Genomic DNA, 9988 nt, shown 5'->3' with positions numbered 1-9988 from the left:
CGCCTTGGGTTAAAAGTAAACTAGTGTTAACACCCGTGCTATGCACGGGCCAAAATAGTTTTCACATGCAAATGAGAAATAATATTATTTTGCGGGTTTTAAAAATCAGATATGCATATAATTCTCCGTCTCATAAAAGATGTCACACTTGAATAATGACATCAAATTTTAGAAAATGTATTTTGTGTATTAACTGGAGAATTTTTTTTTATAGTATTAATAGGGAGGGGGGGGGGGGGTTTGAAGAAACCAATTTCCAAAAAAAATGTAACAATTTTGTAATACAACCTAGAAACAAAGGGATCAGAGTTTAGAAAACTATTACTACTAAAAAGTAAAATGACATCTTATCAAATAATAACTAAAAATATAAATTTATTTATATTAAAAATTAAAATAACATGGCCGCATATGTTGATTGTAACATCTAATATACGAATATTATTAATTATGGAAAATTTAACATGCATGCATGCACAAATTTTAATAAACATTATCACCATTAATAATGAAACAGATTATTTGCACCCGTGCATTGCACGGGGGAAGAGAATGATGTACCTTAACTATTTAATAAAGAAATATGCCACAATGCGGATGGAGTAGTAGGTAGTTTTAAGAATATAATAAAATTTGACATTATATGTTTAAATAACGATTGTGTTACTGACTTTAATTATAAGAATTTTATATATTTTTTTTAATTCTTAAGCTTTAAAACTATTCCTTCAGTCCGCAGGTAGTTTTAAGAATATAATAAAATTTGACATTATATGTTTAAATAACGATTGTGTTACTGACTTTAATTATAAGAATTTTATATATTTTTTTTAATTCTTAAGCTTTAAAACTATTCCTTCAGTCCGCGATTAGGAGTCTCAATCACTTTTGCACACTCATTTTATAAAAATGATAAAAAATAGTTTAAGTGGAAATATAGTAAAGTAAAAGAGAGAATAATGTTGAGAAGACTCTTGTCAACATTATTTTCTCTCTTACTTTACCATTTCTCCACTTTAAAAATATTTATTATTTTTATTAAACAGGTGCGCAAAAGTGACCAGAACTCCTAATCGCGGACGGAGGGAGTATATAATTTCATAATTAAATTCTTAATATTTTGAAATAACATTAATGTTGTAAAGCTATATAAAAAATATTTTTCTCCTTGGTAAAACCATATAATTATATTAAAATTTAATTTGACGGAAATGCAATGAAGGAAGCAGTTTAAAATATTGATAATAATTCGCATTTGATGTAGATACAACTTTACAGATAACACTTCACTATAAACATTCCGATAATTTGTGAAACCTCAAAAATTAAACAAATCTTTACTCATTTTTAAAGATGTATACTACCTTTAGCAATTTAAATAAACATATACGTACCATTTACAAATTACATAGCATAAATAGTTGATACAATAACAAAGTGGGGCCATAATTCTTTGTCTCTCGATCCAAGCCCAACTCGCCTTCGGCCACCTCATGATTGCCTATCCGGCCAGCATCGCCACCATGCTGTCACTCTGTCTAGCTGTTTCGTCGCCCACCTGCTTCACCTGTGTGGATTTAGAAATGCTCAAACGATTTCTGAAAAACCTGAACCTTAACTCTGACTTCAAGAGGTTCCCTTTAATGAGAGAGAGAGCACAGGAGAAAAAGATGTCCGTTTAGTGAAATACTCAATTTCAGAGCCTCTCAGGCCACGGCAAGCAAATCTATGCCCAACTTAACTCTGTCTGTTTATACTTGGTGCGTTGGCACTCGAGGCAGTCTGAATAACCTTTCCAGATTTTCTTGAGTGAAGACATCAGGAGAATTGTTCCAAAGCTTTCTCCAATCCATTTCTCCACCACTGCACTGTAAAGAGAAATGAAAATATCTCATATATGTAACTTCATTTATATCCTTTGTTACATCAGATTAACTAATAAAGAATTAACGAAAGTAAAAAAAAGGGAGGAAGTATGAAACATCAAAACTAAAAAATTCTTAATAATGTTGAGACAATCTACTAATAACCAATTCACAATACCAATCTCAAAAACAAACCATCATAGGACCAATCTTGAACTAAAAAAGAGAGAACATCAACTTAGAGAGAGAATTTTCTTAATGGAGTTTTGAAAGTTTGGCTCGTATTTATAGAAAAATATTTCAGTTTTGCTCTTTTAGTTATTGGGCAAATTGAAAGTTGGCGTGCCAACTTTTTTCCCCTAAATCAAGATTGCCAGGTTTCTTATTGGATCTCTACACATAAATCTAAAACCTTTTCCATATACACTCATTTTTCCCGCTTAACTGCACAAAAAAGGCATTTTAGATGGAGCTACACTCATTGTAGCTATAGCCTTATTAGCATCTGCAACATTACATAGAAAGATGGATCATCTCAAAAGAATACAACCGGTTGTCCTCTTCTTTTCCATTTTCCCGCCAAAAATGCCACCCAAAAACTGTCATTTTATATAATGAAAGATGAAAGATTGTATAATATATTGAATGCAAGCAATTCTATCCGTGCAACATGCTCGAAATATGCTTTTCAGTATACCAATCCTAACAAAGCACTTGTTCCTCCTCTATCCACGACACTCGATGCTTCACCAATCCTATTATTCCCTGTGAGAGACCTTTCTCTTTCTTTTTATTTCTTTTTATTTCCGGATATGGCATAATAGAAAAATTAATCCATCTTCTTTTCAGAAAAAGCAGCAACCGACTTAATATGATTACTCAGCATTCTATAAAAATGCATTACTCATACTAGGTGAAACATAAATATGACACGTCTCAAAACAAGGAAATCAAATTATCCTCTCATATTTCTCAAAATATTTTATTAACTAGTACTTTAAAAATTCCATGATTATATCTATATAATATGTATATATTTACACACTAGGAACACGTGTACACACATTCACATTATGACATAAGTATAAACTTAAATTAACTATTTAATATATGTAGATATAATATTTATCATGCAAATAACACTAAAAAAAATGTAATAATTGATAAATAAATAAATAAATAAAATATTTAAATATACAAAATAACGCATGTTTTAGATCATGGATGTCAAGTTGAATCTTATAAATAATGTTTGGTTGGTTAATGAACTACTATTTTATAAATAAAAAGACTGAGGAAATCGATTAGGCATTGGTTCCATTTTTCATGCAATATGTATTTATAAATTAAAAGACTAATGAAATCGATTGGCCAACCTATTGTATTTACAATTACTCATGTGGGGTTCGATTTCCTAGATAAAAATAGTATCAAGATATAATTACATATTAAATTATGAATTTATTTTAGTTGAAGGGATTAGCTATGACTAATTATTATATAATTATCTATGTAAGATTGAGTCGTAGGATTCAATCTCATGAACCAAACACATTATATATTTAATTCTGAAATATACTCTTGTAAACTGAACATCCCCTTAATGTACTAAACCAATTATAGGGATGTCACACCCAACCCCCTATGACATATGCACATAGTATAAAAAATTCAAAATTTTAAATAAATAATCCACACGTCAAGTAAATAAAACAGACATATTAATATATTATCAAAAACCAACATTTATCTAGTACATATTTCAAAGCATTCTCTCACCACTCTATATACTACACATTTATCTACATGCAAAAATGATGAGGAGGAGAAGGTTGCTAAAACGCATCAGCCGCCGAACCTGATAACACGTGCAGTATATACGACCCACGTCAACCAAAAACTTCACTAATATCTTATTCCTGAAAAATATTAGTGGTTTTATATGAGCCACAACTCAGTGTATATAAATCATACCATTAATCCCACAGCTCAAAAAACAAACATATTCTTTAACCAATATATATATAACAATTATCAACAAATATTAAAAATAATTCCATATACATATGGACATGCCACTTTGTTCGATTTATTATTCTCTGATAGCTCAAGCCTGGTATCTGCCCAGGATTTCCAATATTCCAATATGATGTGACCCGAAGGTCCCACTATGATTTGACCCGTAGGTCCCACTGTGAGCTGACCCATAGGTCCCAATATGATTAACCCGAAGGTCCAAATATATCCACTGTGATTTCAGATCCAGGACAAGACTATCATAGATCCTCTTTAGTCAAATGATTCAGTTAATTCCAAAACCATGTGCAAACATATCAATTATATATTTTTATCATATTCTACCATTGATATTAAATAACACATAATCATATCAGAGTCACGTCATATAGTCCAATTACTCACTTTATATAAATACCTTGCAAAGAAGCACATAAAATATGTAAAATTAAAAGTGTGATTTATAACCCCTTATATTCGATATATAATATAGCATGAATCCTTACTCCCTTTCAACGATAACGATCAACGATCATCAATCCTCACAAATTTTCTTCTTTTTTTTCGTTTCTTTTCCACTATGTCCCTCTGTTACTTCCTAAGACTATTATTTATATTTGATAAGATCATTAAACCGACTCTTATTTATATTAAATAATAGTATAGTTTTTTACTTGGACTTCATATTTTTATTCCACCGTTTAACTAATCTATTTAGATTATGTTCATATGTCTACACGTGTGGCTCTAATCAAAATCCTTATCCCTAATTTCATAGTCATGCGCAAATATATATAGATATTATATATATGTAGTTACGTGTATATTGTATCACATGCACACACTTGATTATTTATTTACTAAAAAAGTTCAAGGATATATCTTAAATAATTTATTATGGATTGATTTTAGTTTATTAATCTCTATGGTAATTAATATGTCTATTAAGCAAATACTAATACAATGTATAAACCAATGCATATATTGGCTAAGGATGTTACATAAGTACTTAAATAGGATCACTTCATCTAGACACACGTAAATAAAAAAATTTCGTCCACCTACATGTATGCTTTTATAAGTATTATAGTTTTCCATAGTTAATATCATACACACACTCGTATTACTATAAATTCACACACTTAAATTAAGTGCTTAATTATTTAAGCAATATATATATATATATATATATATATATATATATAGGGATGTACTAATATGCTAACTAATTTTAAAGTGCTAACGTACATCCAATCACGTGCTGCCATGTGGCACGAAAAATGCAATATTATATACAGAAAAATGCAATATGAATTTCGACAGATTGCATTTTTGTTATATGAAGATTGCATTTTTTATTGTTGAGTTTTGCATTTTCGATATTGACTGTTTAATTTGCATTTTATATCTATACGGATTGCATTTATATATGTGAAAATGCAAAACTTAACAATATAAAATGCAATTTTGTGAAAATGCAAAACTTAACAATTAAAAATGCAATTATCCTATAACTAAAATGCAATCTGCGGAAATGCATGAACAACTTCGCAAATGTGTATTGCATTTTTATATATACAATATTGCATTTTTCGTGCCACATGGCAGCACGTGGTTGGATGTATGTTAGCACTCTAATTAAGGATGCGCCCTAGTGCTCCCCTTATATATATATATATATATATATATATATATAGGGGAGTACTAGGGTGCCCCCTTATTTAGAGTCACAACGTACATCCAATCTGGTGCTGCCATGTGGCACAAAACATGCAATATTTTAAACACAAAAATGCAATCTAGTTGCACATGCATTTTCGCAGATTGCATTTTTGTTGTATGTAAATTGCATTTTATAGTGTTGAGTTTTGCATTTTCACATAAATTGCATTTTTTATTGTTAAGTTTTGCATTTTCACATATAAAAATGCAATCCGTCTATATATAAAATGCAATTTAAACAGTCGATATCTAAAATGCAAAACTTAACAATAAAAAATGCAATCTGCATATAACAAAAATGCAATCTGCCGAAATTCATTTATAGCTTCTACAAATGCGTATTGCATTTTTCTGTATACAATATTGCATTTTTCGTGCCATGTGGTAGCACGTGGTTGGATGTACGTTGTAACTTTAAAATTAGTTGTTATACTATATATATATATATATATATATATATATATATATATATATATATATAGGGGAGCACTAGGGTGCCCCCTTATTTAGAGTCACAACGTACATCCAATCTGGTGTTGCCATGTGGCACAAAACATGCAATATTTTAAACACAAAAATGCAATCTAGTTGTACATGCATTTTCGCAGATTGCATTTTTGTTGTATGTAAATTGCATTGTATAGTGTTGAGTTTTGCATTTTCACATAAATTGCATTTTTTATTGTTAAGTTTTGCATTTTCACATATAAAAATGCAATCCGTCTATATATAAAATGCAATTTAAACTGTCAATATCTAAAATGCAAAACTTAACAATAAAAAATGCAATCTGCATATAACAAAAATGCAATCTGCCGAAATTCATTTATAGCTTCTACAAATGCGCATTGCATTTTTCTGTATACAATATTGCATTTTTCGTGCCATGTGGCAGCACGTGGTTGGATGTACGTTGTAACTTTAAAATTAGTTGTTATACTAGTACACCCATATATATATATATATATATATATATATATATATATATATATGGGCATGTTAGGGTGCCACCACCCTTTAAAATAACAACATACCACCATTCCTAGCCAATCATTTGTACACGTGGACGAATAATAAGCTGCCACGTGGCAAAAAAATCTAGAAAAAGACGGTCAGCAATTTGCTGGTCTTTATTCAGCAATATTTCAAGAGGGGTTGTCATTTTAACACAAACCTATATATATATATAATATATATATATATATATATATATATAGGGTTTCGATCTATGAAGACCAGATTTAAATACAGAAACGCAGAACACGGTCATACGTAGAGCATTTTTAGGTCATAGTTAGTTTATTATTAGGTCATGCTTTGTAAGCATGACCTAAAATGATCTTAACATGACATAAACTCAAATATTATAATATGACCTAAAACTACTTAATTATGACCTTCCGTGTTTTGGGTTAATTATTGACCCTTAGATCATCTAATCCTAGGGCCAAGATTTGGGCTGCATTTCTGGGTTTAAATGCATTCTTATTTTGATCATCTCCCTATATATATATATATATAGAGTTGCATTATCCACAAATCCACTCTTAAAGACCGAACCACCGAACCATACCAAATTAGGGTTTTTAGATCTAATTTTTTATGGATGAGATACACAAATTTATAAATTATTTTCGCCTTCATCACGAGCCTATTTTAATTCATCCGAAGGTAAATAAGTCATACTAACATGTTACGAAGATTTAACTTCATTCCAGAATATGTTACTTCATTCCAGAAGGTTTTTACTTCATTCCAATAGGATTATTACTTCATTCCAGTACGTAAATGCGGTTTCGCCGTCGCGTGCCATTCTTCTCTCTACAATATCTATCACCACCTCAACGGCGCTGATATGGTTTAATAAACACATGGAATAATGTAATAAATTATTGGAATGAAGTATGTGTAGAGCATTTGAAATCCTACTGGAATGAAGTAAATATCTTATCTAATGAAGTAATAATGTTTCTGAATGAAGTAATAAACCCACTTGAATAAATTGCATTTTAAAATGTTAATCAAGTAAAAACTCAAGTCAATGAATTTGAGTGAAGCATATGGTGAATCATTTCAAAACCTACTGGAAGCAAGTAAAAACATGTTGTAGTTTCAAGGTATTACGTACGGAATGAAGTAATATACCTATACAATGAAGTAAAATGGGCTTGTAATGAAGCAGAAAAAATTTACACAGCAGCACATCTCATCAAAAACATTAGATCTAATGGCCCAGATTTGGTCTCTAGTTCGGTCTTTAAAATTGGTTCGACATTGATCACAACTCTATATATATATATATAGGGGTGCACTATAGTGTCACCATAGATAAAATAACATCATACCACCAATATACACCCTTAGATCCGGAAATCCAACGCTCAAGATTGAATTTCGCGAACAGAATTGAGATCGATGTCTAGTGTATACGAAATTGTTGTCGGGGGCATATTAGTCATTTCAAACAGATTCAAATTGGGAATATCCCCCAAAAATACCGTCATTCTCCAAATTCGTCTCTCTCTCTCTCCCCGACTCTTCTTTCTCTCTCCCCGACTCTCCGATTCTCCAAAATCTCATCCCACCGCCTCCACCTATAAAATCCGCCGCCTCCGCCTCAACACCGTGTAACTTCAATTTCCAGCCATGACTACACCGTGAATCGTGCGATTTAGGGCTAATTTCTGGAATTCCGAACGCCTACAACAACTAAACGGTGAAATCAGTTCACAAGGTATGTTAATTGGATTTCGTTTAGGGTTGATCGAAATAGGTTTAATTTCTGGAATGTTACTTTGTGTATGCAGATTTATGTATGTGTATTATTCGTTCAATTGATGCCTTGTTAAATGTTTGGATCTGAGGTTTTAATCTGTTTTTGGTGATTTTCAAAATTCTATAGCTATTTGCTCCATGTATGAAGGTTTTTTTGACACATTGTGACCGACTATTGTGATTTTTTGTCTATTGGATTAAGTCTTGTTGTACTCGAAGTGAATTGCTGAATTTGGGGTTTTAATCTGTTTTGGGTGATTTTCGAAATTTTATAGCTATTTGCTCCATGTATGAAGGTTTTTTGACACATTGTGACCGACTATTGTGATTTTTTTTTCTATTGGATTAAGTGTTGTTGTACTCAAAGTGAATTGTGGATTTGATGATTTGCTGAATTGCTGATTTGCTCGTATTAATGTATCTGACCAAAAACATCCTAGGCTTCTAGTATATGGAATTTGGGCCAATTTTATGCTTATGTGGTTGCTAGTTTCTGATTGGTTGTATGATTCATTATGCTACTGTACGATTCATTTTGTGGATGATTTGGTTGTATTAATGTATAAAAAAGGTGTTAATTATAAAAGTGGTGTTAATTATGTTACTGTATGATTTGGGTCAATTGCTGATTTGCTTGTATTATTTATAAAAGTAGTGTTAATTATGGTACTGCATGATTCATTTTGTATCTGCTTCATTTTGTATGTTGCTTTATTGTATATGATTCATTTTTTGGATGTTGTTTAATTGGTGGACAATATTTGATTGCGTGGGCAATTTAGAATAATGCATCATCATGAATCCTGCAACAAAAGTGAAAATTAGAATGAATAGGGGCCACAATAGGCAGAGCATTTGCAGCAAAACAACAATCAACAAACCACTTTGCAGATAGAAGAAAACAAATCTGTATGGAAACAGAGAGCGATGTTACTTGAAGTAAAGCAAGCGCATAGCTAACTCTATTTGACTGTGCATGATTCAGAATATTGCAAACCATCATCATCTTTTTGTATTGCTTGTTATACATTGCAGTGCATATTTAGAATAATGTAGTCTTGTTTGTTATATATTGCAGTGGGTCATTTAGGATAATGCATCATCTTGCAGTTTTGCATGTTATATTGTTGTATTGCATGTTATATATTGTTGTATTGCTTGTTATATATTGCAGTGCAACATTTAGAATGATGCAGTCTTGTTTGTTATATATTGCAGTGGGCCATTTAGAATAATGCATCATCTTGGAGTATTGCTTGTTATATATTGCAGTTCATCATTTAGAATAATGTAGTATTGAAATAATCTTTTTTTTATAGTTCGGCTAAAAATTAACAAGCCTGTGAATGCCCTGCTGGTCAGATCAAAGTCTTTGCAGCTTCTTCGTGCAAAATATTGTACAGTGATGCTGTATAACAACAACATAGGGCATTTCGTTGTGTGTCGAGACTTGCCTCACATCAATTCGAGGAGGTAAAAAAGAGAGGACCGATATATGTGGAGAAGATGGTCGCGGAGTACAACAAACTATAACCAATGAATGAACTCTTGGCGTTTTTGAACATGAATGAAATCTTGGTTGTGTGAATGAAACATGTAGTTTTGTAATT

General features: G+C 31.2%; 1 long non-coding RNA gene across 5 annotated transcripts; it reads right to left on the bottom strand.

Annotated features, from left to right (window-relative positions):
* Positions 1-1344: 1344 nt before the first annotated feature.
* Positions 1345-2703, bottom strand: LOC125202359 (uncharacterized). Of its 5 annotated transcripts, none has more exons than XR_016134871.1 (2): positions 2563-2703; positions 1345-1868 (listed from the first exon to the last, which is right to left on the bottom strand). It is a non-coding gene; the product is annotated as an uncharacterized LOC125202359 (long non-coding RNA). The 5 variants fall into 5 exon arrangements; XR_016134872.1 differs by lacking the exon at positions 2563-2703 and adding an exon at positions 2416-2554; XR_016134870.1 differs by lacking the exon at positions 2563-2703 and adding an exon at positions 2311-2409.
* Positions 2704-9988: the final 7285 nt, after the last annotated feature.

Source organism: Salvia hispanica, chromosome 2 (genome assembly GCF_029641045.1).
Source record: "Salvia hispanica isolate PSC_SH4W2 chromosome 2, Shi_PSC_v1, whole genome shotgun sequence".
NCBI lineage: Eukaryota > Viridiplantae > Streptophyta > Magnoliopsida > Lamiales > Lamiaceae > Salvia > Salvia hispanica.
This window is presented reverse-complemented; position numbering and strand designations above follow the sequence as displayed.